Below are 14,057 nucleotides of genomic sequence, written 5' to 3'. Positions count from 1 at the left end.
GCTCCCAGGAGCCATCGTGATTTGAGGACAGTCGAGGCACGCTAACATTTAACATGACTTATTAATGTGTAGGGTTTGCTCTGCAAACGATACCGCTATTGTACTTGCTTGTTGACGTCTTCACACACTGTTTGAGACAAAATAATTTGTACTGGTTTGGGCTGATCTGTATTTAGAGTGGCCTTCACACTTTTTTTTTTTTTTAAATGTGAGACACTCCCTCTTAAACAACTATTTTCAGAGGAAGCTTCCCATAAAACATCTAACAGTGGAGTTGCTCTTATCGAAACTGTGATCTCCCGACTCCTTAGACTCACCCACCCGGCTCTACTCTCCTCCTGCTGTGCCCCTAAGAGACTCACAAGACTTTTCCTAAGGCTTAATGGAGCACGTTTTCAAAACTGCAGAGCGAGGCACTTTGCAGCCCCCTAGGAAACAGGAAGGCGACAGATCAGATGATGACCCATCTGCTTGTGGACATGAGTCTGTAACATTATGGTGGTTCCTGAAAAAATTAAACATAGAGGTAGCATACGGTCCAGCAATTTCACTTCTGGATATTTACCCAAAAGAAGCAGAAGCAGGGGCTCAGATATGTGTACACCCATGTTCATAGCAGCATTGTCCATAAAAGCCGAAGGTAGAAGCACCCCAAGTGTTCATAGACGGATGAATGGGTGCACAGAGTGTGGCGTCTACACACAGCAGGATATCAGTCGGCCTGAGAAGGGAAGGAACTTCTGACGCATGCCACGATAGGGATGAACCTTAAGGATGTTATGCTCCGTGAAATAAGCCAATTATGAAAGGACAAATGTATGATTCTGCTTTTCTAAGATTCCTAGAATAGTTTAATTCAGAGACAGAAAGTGGAAGGGTGGCTGCCAGGGGCTGGGGAGATGGGAAAGGAACGGGGGGTTAGTGTTTAATGGGTACAGAGGTTTAGTTTTGCAAAATCAGAAGAGCTCCATGGACGGACGGTAGTGATGGTAGTACAACACTGTGGATGTACTCAATGTCAGTGCCTCAAATTGCACACTTAACTACGGGTAAGACGGTAAGCTTCGTTCCGTGTATTTTACTATAATTGAAAAAAAAATTTTAAACCTCAAATCTATAGACGATGATCCTTATCTCGTCTATAGAGATACTGAAAACAAAGTTTTCAGTAACTTTGTTTTGCTTTTTCCATTTTTCTAAACTGGAAACTATATTTCTTATGTGGTTTTAAAATTTTTGAGTAAAATTATACATACATGTAAAAAAAAGGATAAAATAAGAAAAAAAAAAAACCAACCCCAGATTGCAGGGCTATGGGATTATGGATGATTTGTCCCTTTATTTCCCAAGATGTTTTCAATCGTAACGGCAAAGCAGCCGAGGGAAACAGGTGCGCTGATGAACTTCCATACTGTATTGAGTAGTAGTCCAGCCAAAAACAGCCCCTCTTATTAAATAAGGTTTACTGAAGCCTTATAATAATTTGTTAAGCTTATAGTAAGAATAGTAATCTATACTAACTTTCAATTTAGTAATGAAGCTTCTCTTGGAGGGCATCTTTTCCTCTCTTTTCCTTCTTCCTGTGTGCACGTGCAGGAATCCTGCTGCTCCTTTCCTGGGAGAGTCATACAGTTGCTGGGCGATGTAGCAGCTGGACCCAGAAGAATGTCTCTAGTGCAAAATGCCCACCGAACTGTGCTAGACCCATATTTGCTGTCTGCGCCATGTGCCCTCTGGACCCCTCCTTGGCCTGTGTCAGCCACGGTAGTGGAAAATGGTGTATCTCATTGGAGTCCCCCTGTTTCAGAGTAAAATTTGTCTTTTCTACGTTGCTCACATTTTAGATCAGACTGTCTCAAGTCAACCCTCCAGGTCTGGTGAATTCTGCCCAGCTGTTTTCACAAGGCATGGTGACCAAAATTTTGTTTCTATTTACAGAGAATTACATTATTTACTCATAGACCATCATTTACAAATTAGATTAGAGACACGCCAGGCAGAGAGAATGAGCAACAATGGCGGGAGGTGGGTTGGGGGTCGGTTCGGTGATGCTTCAGGCTCTGGAATCAACTGCCGCCATCCGTCATGGCTGCCTGTGGCCTCTGGCAGAAGCGCTAAGGCACCGACCTCAGCATGCTGCCGTGACCGAGAGGATGCCTGTCAAGTGCTCCAGCAGGGCCCGGCACGAAGAAGTTGGCCATTATTGGTGAGGGCACAGGAAGCAGGTCCTGGAGTGTCTGCGACCCTGTGGCAGTCCTGTTGCTCATGGTCGGCCGTCAGGGAGCCAGGACTGGCTGCATTGTGAACAAACCAGTGTATTTTTCCCTATTGTTGCTGTAACAAATTACCATAAACTTAGTGGCTGACGACAACTGCAGTTTGTCATTGCACAGTTCCGCAGCTCAGAAGGCCGGAACGGGTCGGCAGGGCTGCTCCTTCTGGACCATCTAGGGGAGATTTTTTTTTGCCTTTTCCGGCTCCTAAGAAGCTGCCTACATTCGTTGGTTGATGGCCCCGCGTTGGTCTGGCCTTTACATCTGTCCTCATTTCTCTGATTCTGACCTGCCTGCTTCTCTCTCGTGATTCCATGGAGCCCATCCAGATAATTCAGGATAATCTCCCCATCTGAAGGTCCTTAACTTGATCGCATCTCCAAAGTCCCTTTTACCATGTAAGGTGACACAGTCACAGTGTTTGGGGATTAGGATGTGGACATCTTGGGGGGCCGTTATTCTGCTGACCACACCCAGTGTCCACCAACAGAGGTAGTAATGACAAGGTGACTAAAAAAGGACTTGATGTGCTTCTGGGTTCTGCTTTAGATCTCGACTTTCCCTGATGATCCTTTAGGTCACAGACTTGTTTGTGTTGCAAATGGTACTTTGGCGGTTGAGCTCATTAAGAATGTGGGGAAAGTCTGGAATTGTGATACCACCACTTTTGGTTTCCTTTTTCAACCTTCCTTTGGCTATTTGGGGGCTTTTCTGCAAAACCAAAAGACGACCTTCAGAATGGGAGAAGATATTTGCAAATGACATATCAGATAAAGGGCTAGTATCCAAGATCTATAAAGAACTTATGAAACTCAACACCCAAACAACAAATAATCCAGTCAGGAAATGGGCAGAAGACATCAGCAGACATTTCTCCAAAGAAGACATACAAATGGACAACAGACACATGAGAAATGCTCAACATCACTCAGCAACAGGGAAATACGAATCAAAACCACACTGAGATACCACCTCACACCAGACAGAATGGCTAAAATTAACAAGTCGGGAAACAAGAGATGTTGGTGAGGATACAGAGAAAGGGGAACCCTCCTACACTGTTGGTGGGAATGCAAGCCGGTGCAGCCACTCTGGGAAACAGTATGGAGGTTCCTCAAAAAGTTGAAAATAGAGCTACCCTATGACCCAGCAATTACACTGCTAGTGCAATTGTATCCAAAGGATACAAAAGTGCTGATTTGAAGGGACACCTGCACCCCAATGTTAATAGCAGCAATGTCTACAATAGCCAAACTGTGGAAAAAGCCCAGATGTCCATTAACAGATGAATGGATAAAGAAGATGTTATACACACACACACACACACACACAATGGAATATTATTCAGCTATCAAAAAATGAAATCTTGCCATTTGCAATGACATAGGTGGAACTAGAAGGTATTATTCTAAGTGAAATAAGTCAATCAGAGAAAGACAATTATCATATGATCTCACTCGTGTGGAATTTAAGAAACAAAACAGGATCATAGGGGAAGGAAGGGAAAAAGAAAATAAGATGAAATCAGAGAGGGAGACAAGCCATAAGAGACCCTTAACTCTAGGAAACAAACTGAGGATCACTGGAGGAGAGGTGGATAACTGGGTGATGGGCATTAAGGAGGGCAGTTGATGGAATGAGCGCTGGGTGTGATACGCAATTGATGAATCACTGAACTCTACTCTGAAACTAATAATACGCTGTATGTTCATTAATTGAATTTAAATGAAATGAGATGAAATTTTAAAAAAGGAATGTGGGGGAGAAAAGGAGAACCCAGGACACGCGTTTTCCCTGGCCCTGAGCATCTCCTTTGCCCTGGCTGTGGTCTTCATGGCAACAAAAGGAAACACTGCTGCCCAGGTGGCCCAGATGTGCGTGCTTGTCACACAGGAAGAGCGAGGCCATGCTTTTTTCCCTGCGATTCCAAAGAGCTGATCTTTTCACACCTTCACATCAGCTGATGAAAACCAGTGTGGCGCATTATACCTTCTGGAGTCCTTTAGAGGGAACACATAACCTTCTCCAAAGTGGGTTATATGTGACCTTCTGTACTAATGAAACAGTGGGTAACGCTTTCAGGAAGCAGTTCTTAGCCTCTTTGTGTTTTGGGTTTCTATGATGATCTGATGATAGTGTCCCCGAGCATTGCAATATGCCTAACATTTTGCACGTAATATCAGGGGGTTACAGGAACACTCCCCCGAATGTAGCAATGAACCTCAGTTGGGGTTACCCTGAGGTTCCTTCTTCTTCTTCACTGGAGGAGGGAGACTTTGGGCTGCAGTGGGAGATACAGGAACAAGCTTAGTTTCCATTCTGATTTGACATTTAATCACAATTTGGTCTGGAGAACTTCTGTAAAATTGCTAGTGAGACATTTTCGTTTTTATGTCTGCTCTTTTTCATGTTCCCTGAGGTCATGTTAGATTCAATCCCAAAGACTTATTTTTTCCTTTCTTTCTGCCTCCTGTTATCATACTTTTCTGATAGGAATACATTTGCTACATTGGTTTTCAGCCAGGCGCAATGGCGTCCCCTTGGAAGACCCGTGGCAGCATCTGGAGTCACCTGGGTTGTCATAATGGAGGAAGTGCTACTGGTACTTAGTAGGTGGAGGCCACGAATGCTGCTAGACATCCTAAAATGCACAGAGAGCCCCCACAACCAAGGATCATCTGACCCCAAATGTCAATAGTGATGTGGCCAAGAAAGCCCGTGCTAGACCATTAAGTCAAACTCCTTTTCCTATAGGAACCCACATGATCTTCAGTACAGAGATCTGTTTCGAGGTCACTAGAAGGCAATTAGAAGGCAATGTTCAAAGTGGTTGGTGGTGTTCTCTGTTAACAGACACTTGGCAACAAAGATGGAGATATTCACCAAGGTTTCCACTCACTGCTCAATGACATTAACCAATGTGGCAAGCAGTGCTTTCTCAGAACTGCTGGCAGCCTTTGGAGAGAAAATGTGTAATTTCCTTTCAGTAAGTTCACACATTGTATGAACAGGAAAATAGGAGTGGAACTACAGAAGAGCAGAGGATGACGTACAGATCTTTCTTGACTTACCGCGCAGTTATGCCCCAATAAAGTGAAAATAGCCAGAGTTGAAAGTGCATTTAATATACCTGACCTATCAAACATTGTAGCTTCGTCTAGCCTGCCTTACAAGCGCTCAGAACACCCTGTGCTTAGCCCACAATTATGCAAAATCATCTAACACAAAGCCTATTTTAGTGTTGATGATTTCACGTAATTTATTAAATACTGTACTGAAAGTGAAAAACAGAATGTTAGTGTGGGTACCGCATGGTTGTCAGCTATGGGCTGTTGACCCTGGTGGTCGCATGGCCGCCTGGGAACTCTGGGTGCCACCCAGCATCGTGGGAGAGGATTGTCCCATGTATTGCTAGCCTTGAAAAACTCAAAATTCAAAGAGCAGTTTCTACTGAATGCATGTCACTTTCTCACTAATGTAAAGTAAAAAAAAAAAAAAATCGTAAGCCGAAGCATAGTAATTTGGGGACCCTCTGTATAACTCTACTGCCTTAAAAACGTGCTTAGAAATACACCTCTGTAATTATAATTTTGAATTTTAATATTGCTTCTGAATTATGTCGTTGCCACCATTCTCAGTATGTCCTTCCTTCTGCACCCAAACCTGCTCCCCCCCCTTGACCCCCTGCTCCCCACAGTGCCGTAGCAGGCAGAGGCTCAGCCATCCTGAGTTCTCCCCAGTCTTACTTCTGCTGGTTGGGCTGGTTCCCCTGCAAGATATCTTAAATTTCCCCCTTTTCTGAGTCACACTACTGTTGCCTGGATTCAGAGTCTCACTGTATCTTCTACAGTATTTTTTTAATTGCTGCTGAACTGGTCCTCCAAGTCCAGCCTAGTTCTTTCCTTTGTCTCATAAATCCACAGTACTGACAAAATAGTCTTTCTAAATAAAAATCTTATTGTCAAACTGAGACTTTAAATCTGGGTAGCTTCTACAAAATTCCTTAGTCCAGAAAAACCCTTTCTAAATGCAATAAGTGAAGCAAAACAAACAAATAAACAGACAGAACTACCCCGTAATATACCGGGTGATGTTATTGTGAGATTCATGAACTGATGGAGTGATCCTGGCCATCTCACTGGTTGGCAGTGCCAAGCATGCTTCTGTAGTCACAAATATGGTGCCATCCCATGGAGGCTGCCTGCTCTGGGCTTTGATCTCCCTGGGGAAGATCCTGAGTCCTTTGGCTGGCTGGGTCTTCCTGGATAAGCACTGTTCATTCTAGGAAACATCTGGTTAATTGATGTTCATTTTTGAACATCAGCCTGATCTTTCCATGTTGGAGAATATTGGGGACACAGGGAATCACCCATCACTCTCCTTGGTTGCTTGGCTTCTCTTCCACTCTACTTCCTCTTCTATAAAAGCTGAAATATTTGAAAACATGTGATGAATGGGGGATGGGAGCCAATGGCCAAGCTCTTTATAACTGAAACCAAATAATCATGGGAAAGTTGTCTCTATTTTTTAGTGTATTGGGTACAGGTCCTTCTCTGTTTGGTCTCAAACTTATTTTTCAATGATCATTCCCCACCAGTGCATTCTCCCTAACCCTTACCCTGACACACACACACACACACACACACACACACACACACACACACACATCCTCCAAACCCATCCCAATCCATTCCCGGAAGACCATGCTTGCTCTCTGTTCTCTTGTTGCTGTGATGATCCAGATGTGAAATGCTGGTTCCCTCTTTGTCCCGTTGGAGAGCTATAATATTCGTAAATGATCACACCCCACTATGAAGTGTCTCAGTCATTCAACAGATATGTTACAGACACTGTGGTTGATACTATTGACACAAAAACGAGTCTAGGAGAGTGAGGCCGTCCTAAGGCTTACAGTCTAGTGAGAGAGACAGAAAAGTCAATGGAGTCTATATGGAGTGTAATGGGGACAGGGATGTTCTTGGGGTTTGGGGAGCATGGCTGCCGCCATCTGTTTTCTCATAACACCATGAAAGTACCACTCTGTACTTTCGGCCTCTGTCATCAGACCGTAAGTCACCTCAGGTCAGATAGTGTGTCTTCAGCTTGGTGCCAAGAACCTAGCAGAGTGACAGGAAGGTAGATGTTGGTTTTACTTTTTTTGTTAATCGAATTAATGAATCTTGACATGCAGCGTGACCTGTGCAAGTATTTATGGTAGAAACATGTTAAGAGGGGAATTTTTTTTTTTTAAGTTGTGGAAACTCTTGCAGAATAGAGCCAAACTCAGTGTTTGCTCTCTGTAAGGAATTCCGTCAGAGTTCCCTCAGGCAGAGCTAGAGGCAGGAAAGACAGGGAAACTGGGTCACACAGTGGTGGTATGAAGTGTTACCTTTGGGAGTCTTCAAGTCAGTAAGGAAAGAAGGACTGAGCCTGGCTGCGGTGTGATCTCCTGGGGTTAGCACCCTGACCCAGTCATCAGAGGCCTCTCTGTGTGTGCTTGACAGGGTTTTGGGCCAGCAACACACTTCCGTGATTTGTCTTATCGGGGCATGAAATAGTGATTTTCAAAAAATACTTAAACCTCCTCCCTTCTGAACACGGGAAAATCCCTGAAAAATGCTGCCTCTTTGGGGTCTTATTTATCTTTTATGTGGGAGAATCCTTAAAAGTCACCCAGACAGGGAAATATTTTTCAGATACTGCTCCTTTCTTAAAGCAATAAGATGGGAAAGATTCTGATTGAAAAAGATAAAAGCTTATTTCAAAACCTCTCAATTCTTGGGGCACCTGAGTGGCTCAGTCCATTGGGCATCCAACTCTTGATTTCGGCTCGAGTCATGATCTCAGGATCCTGGAACGAGCCCCACGTCAGACTCCGAGGTCAGTGGAGAGTTTGCCTGAGGATTCTCTCTTGCCCATCTAAAATAAATAAATCTTAAAAAAAGACAAAACCAAAAACCCCTCTCAATTCTTAATCTATTGCTGAATGAATGGATTTCATGTCCCCTTTCTACTGGGAGGAAGGGAGAAAAAGCCTAAACCATGTTTGTAGTGAGAGTTCTGTTTTTTCATCCTTGGTCAAATCCAGCTTCTGTCCTTGGTGATATGATATGGATTGGAGGTAAATCGCCTCTAAGCCCTGGAGCCCAGGGGCAGCCAGCACGTGTGTGGCGTGCTATCTTGCTCTACATTCACTCAGACACCTTCTTGCAACGTGGGTGACAAGGATGCCTGTTGGTTGTCTTCAGGTTCATGGCTCTACAATTCCGAGCTCAAGAAACAGTGTTACTGGGTGTTAAGGCTGACGTTAAACCCTTTCCTCCACTCCCTTTTTTTTTTTAAAGATTTTATTTATTTATGTGACAGAGAGACAGCCAGCGAGAGAGGGAACACAAGCAGGGGGAGTGGGAGAGGAAGAAGCAGGCTCCGAGCAGAGGAGCCCGATGTGGGACTCGATCCCGGAACGCCAGGATCACGCCCTGAGCCGAAGGCAGACGCTTTAAGGACTGCGCTACCCAGGCGCCCCCCTCCACTCCCTTTTGAATGGGATGGTGGGTGGGAGCTATAGCTTGGATCTGGCCTCCATCAACCGAATATGCATATCACTCAAAGATATAAAAGTATAAAATGTATTTGAATATGTTTTTAAGCTTTATAGTTACATTTATATGACATAATTGGGCAACTCTTCAGGATGAAAGGATAACTCCCTTTGGCCAACAACGTCTTTTCTAACCAGAACCTTCTCCCCAAAGGCCTGAATATTAGTTGATGATCCTCTGAACTTGGAAGAATATTGTTTAATTAGAACATCCATCCGGGTGTTTCTTTATTCAGCTTCTCAAAAGAGGAACGAAACCACAATTCCTCCCAAAACTAATATAGAAAGTTTTGGGGCGCCTGGGTAGCGCAGTCGTTAAAGCGTCTGCCTTCGGCTCAGGGCGTGATCCTGGCGATCCGGGATCGAGTCCCACATCAGGCTCTTCCGCTATGAGCCTGCTTCTTCCTCTCCCACTCCCCCTGCTGTGTTCCCTCTCTCGCTGGCTGTCTCTCTGTCACATAAATAAATAAAATCTTAAGAAAGTTTAGGTCTCTCGGGGCGCCTGGGTGGCGCAGTCATTTGGCGTCTGCCTTCGGCTCAGGGCGTGATCCCGGCGTTCTGGGATCGAGCCCCACATCAGGCTCCTCCGCTGGGAGCCTGCTTCTTCCTCTCCCACTCCCCCTGCTTGTGTTCCCTCTCTCGCTGGCTGTCTCTGTCTGTAAGGTAAATAAATAAAAATCTTTAAAAAAAAAAGTTTAGGTCTCTCTACATTTGCCAATCTAGTCTCTCTGCCCTGGTAATATTTGGTCTGTGGGAACAAAAGCACTCTGTCCTCAACACTAAGATGTACCGATGAAGATTTTATATGTATTTTATATGAAGAAGTAAAAACTCTCTTGTTTGTCCCCAAGAGGTTCTTCCAGTTAGATGTATTATTTGGGGGAGGGGGGTAAGCTGTGTTCATATTTCAGTAATCTAATTTTGACTTCCTGTTTTTATGAGGAGAAAGAGATAGTATGTATGATATTTAAGCAAGCTAAATTTGAAACAGGGCATATAGACAGGTGCAAACCCCAGACCTGGGGTTGTCCTGTGCACAGGAGGACCTGATGTCATTCTGCTTCCTGATGACAATACTCCTGTGGCCCACGGCAATGAGTCTGAGTATCGGTGGATTCCAGCCTCAGCTCATTTCTTTAAAGCCATCCACTAGATAGCATTCCAGGAGTTTCCAACTTTGGGTTATCACGAGTAGGGCTGGATGAATAGCACTGCATGTCTTTTGGTGAACATGTCTTTTGGTGTGTGCATTTCTCTCTTTCTTTTTTAAAGGAATCTCTACTCCCAGCTTGGGGCTCAAACTCAGGACCACAAGGTCAAGAGTCAGATGTTCTTAGCCAGCCAGGCACCCCTTCATGTATGCGTTTCTCTTGGGTATTCAAAGGTGGACTTGTTGGTAAGGACAAGTTTTTTTTTTTTTTTTTAAGATTTTATTTATTCATTCAACAGAGAGAGAGACAGCCAGCAAGAGAGGGAACACAAGCAGGGGGAGTGGAAGAGGAAGAAGCAGGCTCCCAGTGGAGGAGCCTCACGTGGGGCTCGATCCCAGAATGCCAGGATCATGCCCTGAGCCAAAGGCAGACGCTTAACGACTGAGCCACCCAGGCGCCCCGGTAAGGACAAGTTTTGATGAAGCTAAGAAGAGAGCGTGCCAAAAATATAAGGACATTATTCTTTATTCTGAAGGGAGGGGCCTGGCGAAGGCCCAATAATTATTGAACAAGAGTCTTGAAAGAGAGGGTAGGGATTGAGCCAGACCGTGTTTCTCAAACATTAATATGTATACAAATTGTTAGAGGCTGAGTTGTGTTCCCCAAAATTCATATGTCAAAGTCCTTACCCCCCTGTACTCAGAATGTGGCCGTATGTAGAGACGGGGTCTTTAAAGAAGTGGTAAAAGCAAAAAGGAGATTTTTAGGGTGTGCCTTAACCCAATCTGACTGATGCCCTTATAAGAGGAGGAAGTTTGGACACGGATAGATACAGAGGAGGAGCTATGTGAGGACCCCGAAAGAAGATCGCCGTCTACGAGCCAACGAGAGAGGCCTCACAAGAAACGAAATCTGTTGCCACCTTGATCTTGGATTTCAAGCTTCCAGAATTGTGAGTGAATAAATTTCTGCTGTTTAAGCTACGTGATCTGTGCTACTTGGTTATGGCTGCCTGGGCAATCTTGTTCAGGTGCAGTGTCTGTTCAGTAGGTCTGGGTGTGGCCTTCAGTTTCTATTCCTAACAAGATTGCACATAATACAGATGCCACTGGTCCATGGGCCACACTTGGGGCAGCAAGGATCTGAAGTACAGGGGAGGAACTTACCTTGGACAGGAGGAGAGAGCTTTTCCTCTGACAGAAGGAAGAGAGTCCAGGAGGGCAAATAAACTCATAGGTACGAGGCATAGGATCAATGCTGCTAGCAAACTGGCTCAGCAAACCCAAAGGTGATGTGTACTTGTTGGGGTGGGGGGAGGTGGAAGCCCTGAATAGTGATGTTTGCTGGCTCCTGTGGGGTAAATGCTCCCACCACGGCTGACTTCCATTACCAAGAGTTTGACAACTGGCTTGCGAATTTCCTGGAAGTTTAAGAACGGCCTCTCGCCACAGGTAGCAGCCAGCTCCAGCTCACCACTGCCCAGATGCTGAGGGGGGCCTGCCTGATTTCCCCGCCTTCTCTCATGGGACCAGAAGGCACTTCCCTTGTGGCGCCATGGGTGAGATGTGTCTTGAAGAAAATGAGGAGAGACTGGGACTAGAGCTGATGTCCCATGAGCTGTCCTGAAGAGAAGCACCCACTGGGGCTCTAGGGGAGGGGAGGAGCAGATGCAAATGGAGGCCCCCTCTCTGTCCTTCCTTCCTTGCGGACACACAGAATGAGTGACAGCTCCTGGGGGACCAGAAACTAACTCCGGGGCAGGCAGTTAGCTTGGCTTGTGAGGGCGAACAGGGATTCCTGAAGCTGCACTCCTCTAATTCCCATTTCCTTTCTCAGCTCACAGGAAGCACGCCACCCTTCCTTGATTTCCTTCTCTTCCGCAGTCAGATGCCCACGCCGTGATCTTGGCCTCTCCCTTGCCAGACTGTCCTTTGACTCACAGAATGTGTATTGCACAAATATAAATGTAACAATTAGTTATGAGAACTTTGAAATTGAATATTTTAAATGAGTTTGGGGAAAATAGTTCCTTTTGAAAACCTCTGCTAGGGGGCACCTGGGTGGCTCAGCTGGTAAAGCGCCCGACTCTTGATTTTGGCTCAGGTCATGATCTCAGGGTTGAGGGATCAAGCCCCGCATCTAGCAGGGAGTCTGTTTGAGATTCTCTCTCCTCCCCCACCCCCCCTGCCGCATCCCACTCATGCTCTCTCTCTAAAATAAATTAATAAATCTTAAAAAAGAGAGAAAGAGAAAGAAAACCTCTACTGGTCTCCGTTGTTCTCTGGCTGTTTTACTCTTGCGTCCCTAGGACAAGGAAAACACGAGAACTGGCAAAGAGTCTTGGTGTGTTGATAAGAAGAAAGCTCATAAGCAAACTAAAGCCTCAGTGAGATAACATTATACGCACATTAGAATCGTTAAAATGCAGGGCACTGACCGTACTCATCTCGCTGCCCCCCAGGACAAGCCGTGTATGTCAGTTCCCTTTTGTCAGTGAAACTGCGCCCTACCGAGTTGGCGTGGCCTGCGTGTGTTCTCCAGTCTCTCCCTGATCTCCAGCATGAGGCTGGTTTCAGATTACACCAGGGAAACTTCCAGGGGGGTTGAGAACCAGCATCTGTATGCAAATATAAGCTTATCATCATCTTTTCCCACAAGTTAGTCATCGACTCTGCTAGCCCCTCCTTCCTAGAAGCCTTCCTCAAGGTAATGATCTTTCCACATCATCGGTGTTGATATGCACACAGTTCCATTGTGCGATTGTGCGTATCTCTTGTGATCTGTTTACTCGTAGATGATTTGGGTAATTAAAATTATTTATATTATATACTGCACTGTTATAAATATCCTAATTATTTGCTGACATCCTTAATATTCTAAAGGAAGTCTTCCTAAACTGGTCTCCAAACTGGTCTCCAAAAAGTACTGATCAACACTTGCACTTAGCTACCACTGACCCCTGCCCGACTTCTTCTTTATGACTTGGACTGAAGCATGGTCGCTCATGGTTCAAATTCGGGTTCACAGCTCATCAGCGTGTTACCTGAGCCACTTACCATTTCTATCGCAGCTCTTATGAAAATATGTCAAGTTAGACTATGTTCCCTGTTAGACCACATCCATTTCAGGGGCTGTGCTTTCTAAAATGGATTTGGAAAAAAAAAAATTAATCCACAGGACTGGAAAGCAGGAATCTACAAATTTTAATTTCGTTTTATCCTCTAAAAAATTATTTCACATGGAGCACTGGGTGTTACATGCAAATAATGAACCATGGAACACTACATCAAAAACTAAGGATGTACTGTATGGTGACTAACATAACATAATAAAAAATTACTAAAAAATACAAAAAATTATTTCACAACTTTATTAAGGTGTAATGAGTACAGTAAACTTCATACATTTGACATGAACAATTTGATAAGTTGTGATACTGGATGCACTGGTAAACCCATCATCCTAATCAAGATAATGAACATATCCATCACGCCCTAAAGGTTCCTTTATACCTTTTAATCTTTGTCTCTCTTCCCTCCTTGCTCCGTCCTACCCACATGCCGTCAGTCCTCAGGCACCCACCGCTCTGCTGTCTGCCACTACGCATTAGTTTGCATTTTATGGACCTTTATATAAATGGAATCACACAGCATGTACCTTTCGGGTACAGCTCCTATCACTCAGTACAATTATTCTGAGATTCATCCACGTGGTCGTATGTATCAGTAGTTCATTTTTTGGAATTGTTAAGTTATATTCCTTTGCATGGATACATTCCAACTAGCTTATCCATTCATCTGTCGTGTTGTTGCAAAGATTTTAACTATTGCAAATAAAATTGCTATGAACATTCATTTGCAAAGTCTTTGTAGGAACATATGCTTTCATTTCCCTTCACATAGGAGTGTGGACTCGCTGGGTCACATGGCAGGTTTAATTTTTTAAGAAACTGCAAAGTTGTTTTCCAAAACGGTTATAGCGTTTAACATTCCCAGTAGATCAAATGAGAATTCCAGATACTCTGTCTCCTCG

General features: G+C 44.5%; 1 protein-coding gene across 3 annotated transcripts in view; it reads left to right on the top strand.

The window, feature by feature from the left end:
* Nucleotides 1–14,057, top strand: part of SERPINB9 (serpin family B member 9) — a 49,966-nt gene that overhangs the window by 16,628 nt on the left and 19,281 nt on the right. For 2 of the 3 annotated variants that reach the window (XM_087858224.1, XM_045811640.2), the window contains exon 2: nucleotides 10,324–10,977. The gene's annotated coding sequence lies outside the window, so the exon portion shown is untranslated. The remainder of the gene's footprint in view (nucleotides 1–10,323; nucleotides 10,978–14,057) is intronic. The other variant, XM_087858225.1, reaches the window with a different exon arrangement.

This window comes from Ursus americanus, chromosome 32 (genome assembly GCF_024610735.1).
Source record: "Ursus americanus isolate L20-20 chromosome 32, mUrsAme1.1.p, whole genome shotgun sequence".
NCBI lineage: Eukaryota > Metazoa > Chordata > Mammalia > Carnivora > Ursidae > Ursus > Ursus americanus.
Note: the sequence above shows the minus strand (reverse complement) of the source record. Positions and strands in the feature narration are given on the sequence as shown.